The sequence below is a fragment of the Canis aureus genome, chromosome 9 (genome assembly GCF_053574225.1).
Source record: "Canis aureus isolate CA01 chromosome 9, VMU_Caureus_v.1.0, whole genome shotgun sequence".
In the NCBI taxonomy this organism is placed as follows: Eukaryota; Metazoa; Chordata; class Mammalia; order Carnivora; family Canidae; genus Canis; species Canis aureus.
Window position 1 is genome coordinate 19,050,054 of NC_135619.1, and position 18,237 is coordinate 19,068,290.

The 18,237-nt window shown below is 36.0% G+C and overlaps 1 protein-coding gene across 3 annotated transcripts in view; it reads left to right on the forward strand.

The window, feature by feature from the left end:
- MIPOL1 (mirror-image polydactyly 1) overlaps positions 1–18,237 on the forward strand; it is a 325,308-nt gene that overhangs the window by 23,160 nt on the left and 283,911 nt on the right. For all 3 annotated transcript variants that reach the window (XM_077909072.1, XM_077909071.1, XM_077909070.1), the window contains exon 2: positions 6,941–7,142. The gene's annotated coding sequence lies outside the window, so the exon portion shown is untranslated. The remainder of the gene's footprint in view (positions 1–6,940; positions 7,143–18,237) is intronic.

Sequence of the window (18,237 nt, forward strand, 5' to 3'; positions counted from 1 at the left end):
CATTTAAAGCTCTCGTTTCTTTGGAGATGTTGTGCTTAGAAGACCTATCGAGTATAGAAAGAGCTAGATTGAAGTCACCAAGTATAAGTGTATTATTATCTAAGTATTTCTTCACTTTGGTTAATAATTGATTTATATATTTGGCAGCTCCCACATTCGGGGCATATATATTGAGGATTGTTAAGTCCTCTTGTTGAATAGATCTTTTAAGTATGATATAGTGTCCCTCTTCATCTCTCACTACAGTCTTCGGGGTAAATTTTAGTTTATCTGATATAAGGATGGCTACCCCTGCTTTCTTTTGAGGACCATTCGAATGGTAAATGGTTCTCCAACCTTTTATTTTCAGGCTGTAGATGTCCTTCTGTCTAAAATGAGTCTCTTGTAGACAGCAAATAGATGGGTCCTGCTTTTTTATCCAGTCTGAAACCCTGCGCCTTTTGATGGGGTCATTAAGCCCGTTCACATTCAGAGTTACTATTGAGAGATATGAGTTTAGTGTCATCATTATACCTATTCAGTCCTTGTTTTTGTGGACTGTTCCACTGAACTTCTTCTTAAAGGGGAATTTTAAGAGCCCCCCTTAAAATTTCTTGCAGAGCTGGTTTGGAGGTCACATATTCTTTTAGTTGCTGCCTGTCTTGGAAGCTCTTTATCTCTCCTTCCATTTTGAATGAGAGCCTTGATGGATAAAGGATTCTTGGTTGCATGTTCTTCTCATTTAGGACCCTGAATATATCCTGCCAGCCCTTTCTGGCCTGCCAGGTCTCTGTGGAGAGGTCTGCTGTTACCCTAATACTCCTCCCCATAAAAGTCAGGGATTTCTTGTCTCTTGCTGCTTTAAGGATCTTCTCTTTATCTTTGGAATTTGCAAGCTTCACTATTAAATGTCGAGGTGTTGAACGGTTTTTATTGATTTTAGGGGGGGATCTCTCTATTTCCTGGATCTGAATGCCTGTTTCCCTTCCCAGATTAGGAAAGTTTTCAGCTAGAATTTGTTCAAATACATATTCTGGCCCTCTGTCCCTTTTGGCGCCCTTGGGAACACCAATTACACGTAGGTTTTTCTTCCTCAGGCTGTCGTTTATTTCCCTTAATCTATCTTCATGGTCTTTTAATTGTTTGTCTCTTTTTTCCTCAGTTTCCCTCTTTGCTATCAACTTGTCTTCTATGTCACTCACTCGTTCTTCCACCTCGTTAACCCTCGTCGTTAGGACTTCTAGTTTGGATTGCATCTCATTCAATTGATTTTTAATTTCTGCCTGATTAGCTCTAAATTCTGCAGTCTCTTAGAGGATTTTTTTTGTTCGTTGCTTTTTTAAAGATACCTGTTATCAGATTTATTATATTGTTAGAATGCAAAGAGGTTTTTTTTGTTTGTTTTTTTTACAAAATGCATGTTGAATTTTATCAAGATGCTTCATCTCTATAGATTTTTTGGCCTATCTTTTGATTTTCTTTTTTAATGTTAATGGATATATTAATTTCTTTTCAAATACTGAATAATGAGAGCACACAATTTAGTTACAGTACATTACTACTTTTATGCTGGTTTCTGCTTGCTATGTTCATTAATGAAATTTGCTTCTTATATTATTATATAGGTTTGGTAGCAAGATTTTTGCTATCCTAAAGATTTTGCCATCTTATACTCTAGAGATTTTAAGGTAACATTGGATTAATTCCAAATAAGATTGGAGTGATGATAATTTCTGGAATATGGTACTTCCTAGGAATATTTTTTACTCCAGATTAATTCTTTGAAAATTGTAGGCTTATTCAAGTTATCCATGTGTACTAAATCAGTTTTGTTGTTATATTTTTTTCTGGGAATGTTTCTGTTACATCTCCATTTTCAAATACATTGTCATAAAGATGTTAATATTCTCTTATTATTTTTGATATTGTTCGTGTATTTTCTCTTTTCTTCTTGATCAGTTTTCCCAGAGTTTGTCACTTTTTCAGTCTTTTCAAAGAACAAACTTTTGGCTTTGATAATTCTCTCAGTGGTGTGTTTACTTTCCTATTTAATTAATGTCTCTTAATTTTTTTCCCTTCTAATCTCTTTGGGTGTATTTTACTTTGGATCTGATTTCTTATGATGGATGCTTAGCTCATTAATTTTTAATTTCCTTTACTAATATATGTATTTAAGGATATAAATTTGCTTCCACGTGGGACTTTAGCTGCATCTCACAAGTTTTGCTTTGTGGAATTTGTTACTGTAGAATTCAAAATAATTTCCATTTGTCTTCAAGATTTTTTTCGTTGTCTTGTGGGGTACCTGGGTGGTTTGATGGGTTAAATGTCAAACTCTTGATTTCAGTTCAGGTCATGATCTCAGGGTCATGAGATCAAGCCCTGCATCAGGCTCTGAGCTAGGCATGGAGCCTGCTTAAGATTTTCGCTCCCTCTCCCTCTGCCTCTCCCTCCCTCTCTAAAAATTAAAAACAAAACAAAACAAAAAACAAAAGAAAAACAAAATAATGTATTTTTTATTGATATTAGTTTCTAAGCATATAGGAACCTTAATTTCTGAATATATGGGAATTTTAATTTCTGAGTGACATTTTTCTTTTTATCAATTTTCGACTTTACATTGTGATTATAGAAGATGCTCCATCAAGTTTTAATTATTTGAAATTTGATTTTACTTTGTATCCCAGAATATGGTCTATATTGTAATATTGTATGTGCTTAAAAAGAGTGTGTATTCTGGATGTTGGGTAGAACATTATGTTCAGATTTGTTAGATCAAGATTGTTAATGGTATTGTATAAATCATCTATATTCTTACTAAGTTTTTTGTTTTATTCCATCATTTTGAATAATCCATTTTCTCAAGGTTTTGTTGGTTTCAGCTATACATGTGTAGTAGAGCCTATGTTACTAGGCTTGTAAACATTCAAAATTTTTGTATTTTCCTTGTGAATTGAAACTTTTATCATTATAAAGTAATTCTTCCTCTGCCTTAAAATCTGTTTTGCCTCACATTGATATAATTTAATGCTTTTGCTTAATATTTGTATGGTATATCTGTTTACATCCTTTTTTGTTCAACTTTTCAGATTATTTTATTTATTTATTCTAAAAGATTTTATTTTAGGGTGAAAGAGAGAGTGCATGTGTGCACACACATATGCATGAGTAGGGGGAATGGCAGAGGGAGAGAGTGAGAGACAGTCTGAAACAGACTCCCTTGGTGAAGATGGACCCTGATACTGAGCTTGACCCCACAAACCTGAGATCAAGACCTGAACTGAAACCAAGAGCTGAACTCTTAACTGACTGAGCCACCCACGCATCCCTGATTTTTTTTTCACTTTAGATGAGTCTGTTGTAAACATGAAGATGAATTTTTAAAAATCTAATCAGGCAATTTCTTTTTAATTTTGCATTTTGAATTCCATAGATTGACTTCTTTTTCACTTGGTATACGTCCCTATGAATATTTTATGTAGTGATATAGTATAGATAACATTTTATTGTTAACAGTTTGTTAAGTGTACAATTTTGTGGCATTACCTACGTTCACATTGTTGTACACCAGTATCACTTTCCATCTCTATAATTTTTTATGTATTCCAAATAGAAACTTTGTACCCATTAAACAACTCCCTACTCTTCCTTTCTTCAGCACTGGGTAACAACTGTTCTACTTTCTTTCTTTATGAATTTGACTATTCTGACTTTCTTTTTTTTTTTTTTAATATTTTATTTATTCATGAGAGACACACAAAGAGAGGCAGAGGCAGAGACATAGACAGAAGGAGAAGCCGGCTCCCTCTGGGGAGCCTGATGCAGGACTCAGTCCCAGGATCCCAGGGTCACAACCTGAGCCAAAAGGAGATGTTCAACCACTAAGCCACTCAAATGCCCCCTATTCTTACTTTTTTTTTAAATGAATTTGGCCTTTCTTTCTTTTCTTTCTTTCTTCATGAGAGACACAGAGAGAGGCAGAGACACAGGCAGAGGGAGAAGCAGACTCCATGCAGGGAGCCCAGTGTGGGACTCGATCCCGAGTCTCCAGGATCCGGCCCTGGGCTGAAGGCGGCGCTAAATCGCTGAGCCACCCAGGCTGCCCCGAATTTGACTTTCTTTATGCATTTGACCTCATCTAAGTGGAATCATACAATATTTTTCCTTTGTGTCTGGCTTAATTTCACTTAGCATAATATTTTTAAGGTTCATCCATGTGGTAGCATCTATCAAAATTTCCTTTTTCAGACTAAATATTCCATTGTTTCTGCTTGCCACATTTTGTCTATCCATGGATAGTAAGATTGTTCCCATCTTTTCGCTATTGCAATAATGCTGCTCTGAACTTTGGTGTACAGTTTTATGAATTTTAACACATGTAAAGATTCATGTAACTACTCCTATAACCAGAATATAGAGAAGTTTTCTGTCACCTTGAAAAACACCTTGGTGCTATTTATTTTAGTTGTGTGTTCCCTTCACTTACTCTCCTTGGCAAGCTCCGATCTCTTGCTCATCACTATGGTCATGTCATTCCAAGAGGTTATATAAATGGAATCATATATGTGCAGTGTTTTGAAGCTGGCAGCTTTCACTCAGCTTAATCTTTGAGATTCATCCAAGTTTTGGATCAAGTTTCTTCTTTTTTTATTGCTAAGTAATGTGCCATTTATAATATGTGTGTATGTATATATGTATAGCAGTTTGTTTACCATTCATGGGTTGAAGGCTAATATAGTTGTTTTGAGTTTTGGGCTGCAGATTATTGGGCGGACATGAGTTTTCACATTTAGGGAAATTACCCAGCAATGAGATTATTGTGTCAGATGCTGAGTATATGTTTAACTTGGTAAGAAACAGTCAAACCATTTCCCAGAGTGACTGTATTGTTTTTGCACGTCCACTAGCAATGTGTGAGAATTCTAGTTAGTTGTTCCTCATCCTCATCAGCGCTTGATATTGTCAGGACTGTTTAATTTCAGTCTTCCAAATGGGTATAGTAGTTCTCTCATCATGGTCATAGTTACTATTTCACTAATTACTCATTATGTTGAACTACTTGCATATACCTGGTTTGCCATCTCTATATTCTCTTTAGATGAGTGCCTATTCAAGTCCATGTTCAAGTCCATTTTTATTGTTGTTTTGATAGTTCTTGTTATATTTTGGATACAAGTCCTTTGCCAGGTAGCAATTTCTCTGTATTTTTTCCCAGTGTGTAACTTGTCTTTTAATAAATTTGGCAGTTCATTGACGGAGCAAAAGTTGTAAATTTTGAAGATCCACTTTATCATTGTTTTCCTTTATGGATCATGCTTTTGGTGTCGTTTCTAAATGCTTGGAGTTTTTTGAGCTTACTGGGCCTGTGGATTTGTAGTTTTTATATGCTTTGGGTACTGTTTATTTTCATGTCCAAAAATTCTGTTTGTTTCTTCTCTTCTCTTCTCTTCTCTTCTCTTCTCTTCTCTTCTCTTCTCTTCTCTTCTCTTCTCTTTTCTTTTCTTTTCTTTTTCTTTTTCTTTTCTTTTCTTCTTTCTTTTCTTTCTTTCGATTTTTATTTCAAGAAAGTTCCACAACCAACACAGGACTTGAACTCATGATGACCCTAGGATCAAGAGTCACATGTTCTACTGACTGACCCAGCCAAGCACCCCTGTTTTATTCTTTTAAATGTTCTTGTTTTCTCTTGAGAGACAGTTAAGTTGTATAAACAAATTATAAGCCTTGGCTTTCCAACCTTGCATTAACTGCTTTCTGCTTAGTTTTTAATCTTTCATATGCTGCTTTTTTGAGTCTCATTCTCTGGTATGCCTGTATAGTTTGATGATCAGCCAAGGATTTGGGTAGCACTTATAATCAGATTTAGAAGCTTATAGATTTTGTATCTTCTTTGTTTCTAGGGATCTTTGCATTAATTTCCACTCCTCTACCATGTGTTGAACTCTGTCCTCTCATACCTTAGGCCTCAGTTCTTTGCTGCCCTTACTTCTGTTGTTTGGGGAACACATTCAATTAATAAAGCAGCAGATTCATAAATCTCAGCCATTTCAGCTCTGTCTTTCAAGGGTAGACTGCTTCTGGTATGTTGTTTTTTGCTTGTTTGTCCCCTGAGCATGCCCAGTTTTGTGGTCCACCAAAGATTTGGTAGTGTTTATACTCAGATTTTGGATTTTACTGACTCTTTGATTCTCTTACTTCAGAGTCTTACCCTAGTATTTCCACCTAATCTTCTGGTTCTGACTCTGTTCTCTGCCATCTCGAGCCAGCTGTGATCAGTGTTCTGTTGATGGAGTTGTGGGGTTTGGGGAATTTTCTTCTTGAAGTTCCAGTTTTTCAAGAAAAATTAGATGCCTGTTGCAGGGCTCAATTCCAGGACCCTGAGATCATGATCTGAGCCGAAATCAAGAGTCAGATGCTCAACTGTCTGAGTCACCCAGGTGCCTCTCTTGTCTTTTTTCTCTGCTGGGATGCTTTCCATTAACTTAATTTTGCCTAGATTTCATAATTATTACCTGGAAGAAGGTTCATTTAACCACTTCACTCTGTTGGCATAACTGGAAGTTACCTCACATTGAATTATACATTCATTTGTTATGTTTTATTTATAGAATCTTCATTTATTCCCATTCATATATGTTAATTCACAGTTCACTTTGTATTGCTCCCTGTTCTCTGCATATATTTCAAACCTGTTCTTATTTTTTAAAGTATATTATGGATGGTTTTGTGATTTGTGACTGATAACAACCTCAAAGACCAAAGTACTTGTGGTTTGTGCAGTCCCTTTTTTTAAATGGTGTTTTTTTTTTTCATTTTAGTTCATTACTTATTTGTGTATTTGGGTATTTTTGACTGTGTGCTACTTAGTATATTTTAAAAGATTTCTGTGGTGTGTGTGGGACTTGAATTCCTGGAATGAAGATACCTTTCTGAAGAGAAGATTTGCTTTTACTTATTCCAGGTGCCAAAGAACCTACTATTCTGGCTCTATTTGAAACTAAGTCCAGTATTTGACATTTTTTGGACCATCTAGCTGATGTGAATTTGAGTTGCAGACCTTTGAAAGGCCTGGCTTGTGGTGAAAATTTCTTAAGGATCCTTTTTCCTGCTCTGATCAATACCACGGAGGATTTCCCTGTAGTCTTCTAAGTGGGAGTGATGGGGTAAGTTTATTTCTTTGATATCTTTGCATTTTTTGGTACCTTTGTAACACTTGGGTTCACAGCTCAATGGAAGCAATGTTCCTAGTATCTTCTGCCTTGGGTTACATTCTGGGATTTATCTTTTATAGGTCCTCAAAAGGACAGGAAAATCAGTAGCTCAGTTACTTATGTTTGGCTAACATCCATAGACTAAAGCAGATTCTGTGCTTAGCTTTTTTCATACGTTAGATTCCCTATGAAACTTTGAGACTTTTTGAGGTTGATGTGTAGGAGGAATGCTGGAGGAATTCTCTCACAAACAACATGAGGATGGAGAGAAGCAGGAGGAAGCAGGAGAAGTTGAACTGTAGTCAGTAGCAGAAAGATTTCAGTCAATCTTTTTGTCCATTAGAAATGTCTCATCTTGAGGAAGGGAGTTGGATTTTATACACCCAAATGGACCCCCACACTGCATGCAGGCCACTCTGAGGGAGGAGGCATGATTCTGGGTGAGGTGGCTCTTTTTGTCTGAGGGCTGGTCCTAGTAAGGGACGTAGCTGAGAGCCTTTGGCAGCCGTACTCTTAACCACATTGAGGGAATATAGCCGTGATACTGAAAGAGACTTGGGTTATGTACCATAGCATTTACTGTAGTTTCCCCTCTGAATTCTTGCTTTAGCTATTTATGAGCCTAAAAATTTCTTTTCGGATCATAGGTTCTTCTTTTTATTTATGTTTTATCAGGTATTTTGTTGTTGTATTCAAGGTTAGTCCAAAGACCTCGTTTGTTATATTATTGGGATCAACTCAAATTAACTTTTTATGTGAGAACTCTCTTTTTCCAGCTTTGCTTTACTGTGTTGTAAATAACATTTGCAGCAGCTTTACTGATAATGGTTGACTCATAAATATTGTATATATTTAGGTTGTACATGTGAATGTTATTTAAGGTGTGCAATGTGATGTTTTTATATACACATACATTGTAAAATATGATAGAACTCTTAATAGATTTCACTTTACCACTGACTATTAATACTTTGGCTTAAATGTTTGTTCTTTGTTTCTCTTTATGGTCTGTCAGTTTCTTATGAAATGATTCTGAAAATATTATGGTAATTTAGAAAGAAACCCAGTAATACATTTTTTTGTAAAAGGGCAAGTTATTGGGGCGCTGGGTGGTTAAGCGTCTGCCTTCAGCTCAGGTCACGATCCCAGGGTCCTGGGAATCTGCTTCTCCCTCTTCCTCTTCCTCTGCCCCTGACCCCCAGCTTGTGCTCTCTCTCGTGTACTCTTGTGTGTGCAGACACACTCTCTCTCTCTCAAATAAATAAATAAATCTTTAAAAAAAAAAAAAGAGCAAGTTATTAAGGAATTATCAATGAAATCCATTTACTACACAGAGAATTAGCAGTATTTTATTTTATTTTTCTTAATATGAAAATGGTATAAGCTGGATCATTGTCATAATGAATTAGAAGGAATTTAGCATGTTTAAAATAATGAAAAACTCACTATCAGAACACTATCAGAAGTTCTTGTGCATGGTAACAGATAGCCTGTCAGATCTAGCAACTATCAGTTATGAATTCTCTAATATTTTCATTAAATATTGCTAAGCAACCAGGAACCCAGTAGCCTATCTCTCTAACATGTAATTACAATACTAGTTATAGTGTGTAACTTTTTAAACTTCTATTTTCTTTGGCAATATTGCTCTTAATTCCATCTCCTGCAGGCTGGGCCTCTGAGATTTCATGTGGGGTAGGAAATGGAGATGAAGGTATCAGCATTTTTGTTTTCCATGGAACCTCAAGCACCTAAGAAGCCTTTATTTTTTGCAATTAATAACTAACATTTCTTATTATACATTTACAGTCGTGTATCTCTGTTAATACCATCTTGCTTATGTTATGAAATGCATCAAGTATCCAGAAAAAAAAACAACAACAGAATAATCTTATTGAGCTTACCCAGATTTGGTAGATATTAAATGTTTTCCATTTTATCCTACCCTCAATCTCCTTTGTCTCTTTTGTGTTAACTACTGTTAAAAGTAGCTGGATATTTTACCAGCCTCATTTCCATGTATCCATTTATACAAACACACATCCAGATGTCAAAATACATGCAGTTTTCATTTTTTTAAATGTATATGCAGTTATGCTATACATACTTTCCTGATACTTCTTTCATTGTTTTTAGTAAATTGTAGGATATCTTTTTATGTCATTCTGTATTGATTTACCTCATTTAGTGAATGGTTTATAAAATATGTTTTATATTAGTACGTTACTTAGTATGTAATAGGCACTCAGAAAATATTGGTCATGGTTCTGCTGTTAATTATACCACATGGATATGGATATATCAAACTTCATTTAGCCATTTACTTTATAGAGTGACCTTTAGATAATGTCTAGCATTTCAGTCTAATTTTTATCTTTTCTTTTAGAATATTTCCTTTAGCTGCCCTAATATTTTTTATCCTGGAGATCCAGTAAGTTTGATTTTCATTTAATTCTTCTTATGAATCTATAATCCCAATGTTACATGCCATCCTGGCAGAAAGATTAAAATCTATGGCCAGTTTAAAACTACAGATCCCATTATTAAAATACTCACTAGTCCTTTCTGAGTATAGGTATGTCTTCTTCAGTGTAATGGAGGTGTATACTGTTTTACTAGCTTAGTGAGGCATTGGGTTCACTCTTGCGTAGTTATCTTTCCTGACTGCCAGTCTTGACCAGTCTTCTAGAAGAGAGCACCCTCTAGTGTTCCTATTTGGTGACAAGTATTTCATCCTGATGAACTGCTTCTTGGAACACCATTTGGGTTTGGTTCAGTAATCTGAATCCATTCCTAGTAGGGCCTCTTCAGTTGCTTCTTGACTGTTGGGGCTAGTGTTGACAGAGTTACCACAAATCCTGTTGGCATTGAGTATTTGTGGCCTGAGTGTAATTTAAATATAATGTACACGCCCAAGTGTTTTGTGCCCCAAGAATAGTCAATTAGGTATATTTCAGATTAAGTTCAGTCTGTGTAAGCCACAGATTTACTACAGCAGCCCTTTTCTGAATTCTGGGGGTGAATCTATTCATGATGTGTAGCCACCATATTGTATCATTCAGTCTTTTAGAGACTGTTCTTAGCCCATGAATTCTGTTCCATTTCCATTCATGCCTTTTATAATCAAAAGACCAAAGCAGAAGACTTTTTACACAGTGAATAAGCTGCAGCAATAATTTTGCCCTCCTACCCCAGTAACTTTGTCAGGAAGGAGTGACCTTGATGGGTGGCAATACAGTATACTGACTGCTACCTGCTACGGTCATCCCCCTTGAATCAAAGGTAGAACCATTGTTAAGCACTACAAAGGAACCATCGTAATAAACATGACCAACACAAATGTGACTCAAATGACAATTCTAATTTACCACCTTTTAGATGAGTCATTAAGAACATTTTCCTTGATATCTTCTCTCTACATCTATCTCTCAGGCTGTTGTCGTAAGTCAGCATTTGCTCAGTTTTCATATGCTACGGTTTATGGGTCAGTAGCTTTCTTCCAGCTATATTCATTCTTATTTTCTTGCTCTAAGAAGTTCTCGTGGGAAAAGAATTAATAGCATCATTTCTTGTGTCATAGCCCATTTCTCCACTCTCTTACTATTGGTTATTGTTTATTTCTGTTTCCAATTATTACTATTTTAACCTGTACTTTTCCTTCCCCCAGTGGAATGCTCTGATTTGGCCACGCTTGCCTGTTCATATGGCAAACAGTTAAAACAGCCTTGCTGAGACCTTTGCTTTTGTTTTTAACCAGGAGAATTTTATATAATTTGATGAATCAAGAATTACAGGACTGTCTCTTTTTGGTGATTAAGTAGTACTTTTAGTTAATATTAATTTAGCTTTGTGGATGAAATCATGAGCCACTCCAAAGTTTCCTTTGGAAATAGGTACGAATTGTGTGTTATGGATAACTTGTCTTGTGCAGCAGTACCTCCCTCCTGGGACTGCTGTCCTTTTGTTGGCATATCTGAGAAAAATTTGTGAAGTGGGAAGAATAAAATTGTGAAGTGCATCACGTCCACCCCCTCACTACCATCTGGTTCCTAGAAACTTATCCAGTGGATTTCCCTCTTACTTCCTCTCATATTTAATTTTAGAATATAGTGCCCCGATCAAGTTAGCGAGTCCTTGATGCCCTTATCACCCATCATTTAAGTAACAGATATTTTATTTTATTTTATTTTATTTTATTTTATTTTATTTTATTTTATTTATTTTAAAGATTTTACTTATTTATTTATAAGAGATATAGAGAGAGGCAGAGACATAGGCAGAGGGAGAAGCAGACTCACTGCAGGGAGCCTGATGTGGGACTAGATCTCTGGAACTCCAGAATCACGCCCTGAGCCAAAGGCCTGAGCCACCCAGGTGTCCCAGGTAACAGGTATTTTAACTGCCCATTCCAGTTTTTAATGAGATCATTACTTTGAGGGTGATGATATTTTATTTCCTTGCCCATTTCTGTAAATAGGTAGAAATCAGAGGAAACCTATCCAGGTGGTTCAAACTGATAAGTGATTCTCTGTTCCTTTAATTGAATTCTTGGCGATTGCTTCCATTAAAGTATAAGCAAAGCCTAGAATACAATAGGTGTCAACTCTAGTCACTACTCATTTGTTAGGTCCCTACAGAACTGGTAGAGGTCTAATATGGTCAACTTGCTGATTTTTTTTTTTTTTTAAATAGACTCTACACCCCGTGTGGGGCTTGTACTCATGACCGTGTGATCAAGAGGTGTGTACTCTACCAACTGAGCCAGCTAGACACCCCTACTTGCTGAAGTTGTTTTTATTTTTGTTTTTAAAGATTTTATTTATTCATGAGAGACACATACACACAGAGGCAGAGACGTAGGCAGAGGGAGAAGCAGGCTCCCCATGGGGAGCCCAATGTAGGACTTGATCCTGGGACCCCGGATCACACCCTGAGCCTAAGGCAGACATTCAACCACTGAGCCACCTAGGCATCTCTATTTGCTGAATTCCTAAAGCAGAAGTTCCCTTAACTTTTTTTTTTTTTTTTTTTTTTTTTTGAGGTTTCTGATGTCTTAGAAATGTTTTCATGGTGCTTCTAAGCTGTTCTTTCTGTTCCTCCACAGTGATTTTTGCATGGTATTTGCTTTTGACCCAGCAATACAAAGATACAAAATCATTGCAAAGAATGTAGTGAGATCTAATGTTCTAACAATGAACCTCCTTGAACTAGTAGTTCACAGGATATTCAACAGATGTTGCCATTTCCTTTGAAAATTTAAAATATGCATGGAACTCCTCAGTTTTTGTTATAGTGTTTGGATACCTTGGCCCATAATCTGGGAACAGTAGGTCTAAGACCATTTTCAGGCCATTAATGTTGACTCTGTGTGTGTATATTTTATAATTAGAGGACTATTCCTTAATCACAGATAACATCCATTCATTCTATGGGGGTGTGTTTATGTATGTGGTAAAATATACATAACATATAATTTAGCATTTTGGTCATTTTTAAGTGGACAGTTCGGTGGTATTTAGTACATTTACAGTGCTATGTAACTGATACTACTCCCCATTTCCAGAATATATCATTATCCCAAATAGAAACTCTGTATCCATTAAATAACAGCTCCCCATTCTCTTCTTCCCCAACCCCTGGTAAGCTCTATTCTTTCTGTCTCTGAATTTGCCTGTTCCAGGCACCTCATATAGGTGGAATTATACAGTATTTGTCCTTTTGTGTCTGATGTATCTTACTTAGCGTAATGTCCTCAGGTTCCTTCATGTTGTAGCATGTGTCAGAATTTCCTTCTTTTTAAGGTTGAATAATACTCCATTCCATGTATATGTAACACATTTTGTTTGCCATTCAGATGACACTTGGTTTGTTTCCACTTTTTGGCTACGTGAATAGTGTTATGAACATTCACTTACAGGTATCAATGTTTGGGTCCCTGTTGTCAGTTTGTTTCTTTTTTTCTTCTTTCTTTCTCTTTAAGATTTTATTTATTTATTCATGAGAGACACAGAAAGAGGCAGAGACATAGACAGAAGGAGAAGCAGGCTCCCTGTGGAGAGCCTGATGTGGGACTCCATCCCAGGACCCTGGCATCATGCCCTGAGCCGAAGGCAGATGCTCAACCACTGAGCCACCCAAGTACCCCTGTAGGTAGCTTTCTAAATTCCCTTATATACTTAGTTGCTTTGCCTGTCTTAATTTTTGAGTCTTATCTCAACTTCTCTTCCAGGCTTTAGACCGTCTCTTGTATGTCTCCCATTCTCAGTGTCAGTGGGTCCGTAGTTACCTTGTAGCTCTTATAAATACTGTTTGCTCCATTACCTAGCTGAGTTCCAGGTGAGGTGATACACAGGCAGCTGCCTTGCATCAGTCTTTTAGGTATCCCCCAGGGAGATTACTACAGATTATGTACAATAATTTGCATATCTTCTCTGCTGTCCTCTAGTAGAAGAAGGAAGCTGGGAACCAAGCTGCTACTGCTTTAAGAAGAAGACCTCCATTGGGCGGTGAGAATGAATGGGGGAATAGTAAGGAGAAAATGCCTCAAAACTCTCCTACCATTTTGAAGATGGCTTTTTCTTGATTGGGTGTTTGGTTGGTTGCTGATAACTTTTGACTGTTTTCCAAAGTTCAACAAAATTGGTTCAGACAGTTCCTGCTGGATCTTTTTGATGTTTCTTTTGGGTAATAAGAGCTTGGAGCTTTCTCATCTGCCGTATTGCTGTCGTTCCTCCTACTGATTTTTAATACAGTTTTATGCAGTGCAAGGCAAATAATATCATTTGTACTATCTTTGTATTACTTGTGTGATCCACTGATCCCTCATTCTATGAATTGGCTAGTACTAGAGGTCTGGGGCATTTGCCTCAGCATCCCAACCCCCCTCTAAGCTAGCACTGTACTCTTTTGGTAAAGTTTCATAGAGGTACCTGGAGACTCTGTAAGGGAGTGTTTTTATTGCCCAATAATCCAGGGTCTTTTGCCATACTGTACTAGAATGACCCAAGATTCTGTGAATATCCAGATCTTAACTCAGAGACCCATTTTATAGATTTTTCTTTTCTACCTTCTACTATGGTTTTACTATCTGCAGGCCTCATATGGCTGATTTTGAAAAACATTGCAACTCTGAAGTAGGCAATGGTATGCTAGTAACAGTAAGGGATTGACTGGCAAAAAAAACAAAACTAAAAAACCTTTGTTGCTTCTGTTTTGTTTTGTTTTTGTTTTTGTTTTGTTTTGTTTTTGTTTTTGTTTTGCTGTTTAAATACTCCCACTAGGGCACCTGGGTGGTTCAGTCAGTTAAATGTCTGAGACTCAGGTCATGATCCCAGAGTCCTATAGGCTCCCTGCTCAGCAGGGGTCTGCTTCTCCCTCTGCCCCTACCCCCACTCTTGCACACTCTCTCTCTCTCAAATAAGTAAAAAAAAAATCTTTTTAATAAATAAATACTCCCACTATACCACATTTCAGCCTAAAAACATGGCATCTCTGATCTTGAAGTTGGATAGAGAAAAATGGCTTTCACAGGGAACTTGCATTGTTGAAACAAGTGGTATATTTTGCTTTGGCTGAGAATCATAGGGTTCACATTGTGTACAGCAATCCAAACTGGGAGATCCTGGGAGAACATTTATGTCAGTGCTTAAAAAATGTCCTGTATGTGAAGACAGTGAACTCCTCCTGAACTTACCCCCAGAGTAGTACACTCTTCCATATGACATTTCTGTTATCAGTAAGCTCTCTTGAGCAGCCTTCTCTTATTTGAATGATTCTTTACAGCATCTAGGACATGATGAGTATGTCTTACCTTGGGATTATTTGATGACCTTTGATGATAAGTGTACTTTTTACCAATACCCAATAACAAAATGGCAGTAGTCTTTTAAAAAGTCTACATTTAACATTTGCATCAGGAAGCTTTCAATCTCTAGTGATCTCCTGAGAGTTTTTAAGGTGTAATAATCAGTTTCTGTCCAAGGCTCCTATCTTTCTTCATATGTCAGCATTAAAGATACTCCTAAAATAGTTTGAGCACTGAGATCATAATGTTCTAGACTCTAGGACCTAAAGGCACTGCCTGGGAGACAATCCTTTGTAAATCTTCTATTGATTATTTTGGCTGAGGGCCTTACTCATATTCAGATTTGTTTTTCCTGACTTTATTAATAGGCTTAGAAGTATCTTTAAATGGAAGATGTGGTTTTGCCAAAACCCAGATAATCCCACTAGTCTGGGGTGTCTATCTAGGGAGAGGTAATAAGGAAGACTAAAATATTTTTCAAAGATTAAGGATGTCCTTTGTGTTTCTAGCACGTTATTTCCAAAAATTTCACAGATTCGGCCTGGCTTTGAGTTTTAGTTAGGTTTTATTAGTCAAATTTTATGTCACATGAGTAGAATGCAAAAGAATTCCTGTTGTTTCACATCTCCTCCAATTTGCCTTTTTAGAGCTTTTAGTTTATGGCCACACTGATGTATGTGGGATGTCTGATATCTAATTTGGCTTTAATTTATACTCCTCTGATGACCAGTAATTCTGGGAACCCTTACATGCCTATAAACCTTTTTTTTTTTTTTAACTCTTTTGTCAAATGGATGTTCTGTTTATTTTTCCATTAACAACAACAACAAAAGCATTGTCTTTACTGTATAGATTTGTAGGAGGTTTTAAAAATATTTTTTTGAATATGAGTCTGTTACCATTAAATACGTTGCAAATTTTTTCTAGTGTTTTGTTTGCCTTTCATTCTCATAATGACATCTTTTGATGAAGGGAAAAATCTTAATTTTATTGGTCCAATTTGTCAATTATTTATAATTGGTGTTTTATGTATACTTTTTAAGAAATCTTTGCTCATCCCAAGATCATTTAGATATTCTTCTTTGTTTTCTTTTAGAAAATCGATTGCTTTACATTCTACTTTGAGGGGTGCCTGGGTGGCTCTGTTGGTTAAGCTGACTCTTGACTTGGCTCAGGTCATGATTTCAGGATCTTGAGATGGAGCCCTGCCTCAGGCTCTGCCCTCAGCAGGGAGTCGGCTTGACATTCTCTCTCTCCTTCTGTCCCTGTGTCCACACACACTCTCTCACTCTTTGATGTGCTCTCTCTCTTTCTCTCTCTCTAAAATAAATCTTTAAAAAAAATCTACTTTTAGATCTGTGATCAGCTCAGATTAATTTTTTGGCATATTATGAAGTCGGGATTGAGGGTAATTTTTTCTGCTTGGATATCCACCTGATCCTGCATCATTTTTTGAAAAGATGAGCTTTTCTTCACTACTGTGGACTATTTGCTGTAAGTCAGGTGTGTGCGTAAGTGCAGGTGTATGGTAAGAGTCTATTTCTGTACTCTTTATTATCCTTATACCAGTATCACACTGTCTTAATTACTTGGCCTTATAGAAATAAAAGCATATGTACTGGGAAGAAAGAAATAATGTCTTTATTAGCAAATAACATAACCATATATGTAGCAAATCCTAAAGCCTCTATAATAAAATGAGTAGACCTTATAAGAGAATTTAGTGGAGGTTGTAAGATTCAAAGTCCAATACAAAAATCAATTGTATTTCTATATATAGAAAATAACATTGAAAAAGTGAAATAAAATAATTACATTTACATTTACAGTAGCATCATAAAGCATTAAATCCTGGGGGTTAACTTTGTGAAATATGTGGAAGACCTTTACATGGAAAACTGTAAAACATTGCTGATAGAAATTAAAGAAGACAAGAGGTGTGCCATGTTCATGGATTAGATGGTTAAACTTTTCATTCCTTCTTACTTCACTTATCTCCATCAAAAACTCCAGCATGCTCTTTAAAAAGAAATTTACAGTGGTGCCTCAGTGGTTCAGTCATTTAAGCTTCTGCCTTCAGCTTAGGTCATGATCGTAGGGACCTGGGATGGAGACTTCCTCAGGCTTCTTGCTCAGTGGAGAGTCTGCTTCTCCCTCTGCCCCTCCCCTATTCGTGCTTGCTCATGCGCTCACTCTCTTTCTCTCACTCTCAAAATAAATAAATATTTTTAAAAATGAAAAAGAAATTTACAAGCCAACCCCAATATGTATATGAAAATGCTCAGGACCTAGCCAAGTAATACTTTAAAAGAATAACAAAGTTGTAAGACTTACACCACCTAATCTCAAGACTTACACTGGAAATCTCATGTAAAGAAGGCAGTTTGTTATTAGTGAAAAGATAGACATGAAATACAAAAAGAGCCTAAATATAGACATATATAGTCAACTGATTTTCATGTAAGTGCCAACGTATATGTCTTTTCTTTCAAAGAACAAGAGACAGTCTTTTTATTTATTTTTTATTTATTTTTTTTTTAGTCTTTTTATTTTTATTTATTTTTATTTATTTTTTTGAGACAGTCTTTTTAAATGGTGCTAGAGTAACAGGAAAAAAGTGAACTCTGATCTTTGTCTTATGACTATATACGAAATATGAAATCAATTATTGATCTAAATATAAAGCCTAAAACCATAAAACTTGTAGGAGAAAACATAAAAGAAAAGAGTCGTGACCATAGAGTTGGTAAATATTTCTTAGAACATAAGAATGTTAAACTCAAAAGAAAAAAGCAGGTGATAAATTGGACTTTATTAGGATAAAAATATTTCCCCAAATGACACCATCAACTAAAATGAACAGATAAGCTATAGACTGAAAGAAAATATTTACAATACATATATCTGGCAAAGAACTTGTTTTCAGAATATATTAATAATTCTTACCACCTAGTAATAGGACAAACAACTCAATAAAAAAATGGCTAAAAACAGTAAACAAACATGTCACACAAAAAGATGTATGAAGGACCAATACACTTTGAAATGATGCATGTCATCATTAAACAATATGCAAATTAAAATCAAGAAAATGACTAAATTAAGATTGTAATAAGGGGTATAATGTACAGCATGATTATAGTTAGTAATACTGTATTGTATATTTGAAAGTAACAAAGAGTAGATCTTAGAATTTTTTTTAAGACTTTATTTATTCATGAGAGACACACACACACAGAGAGA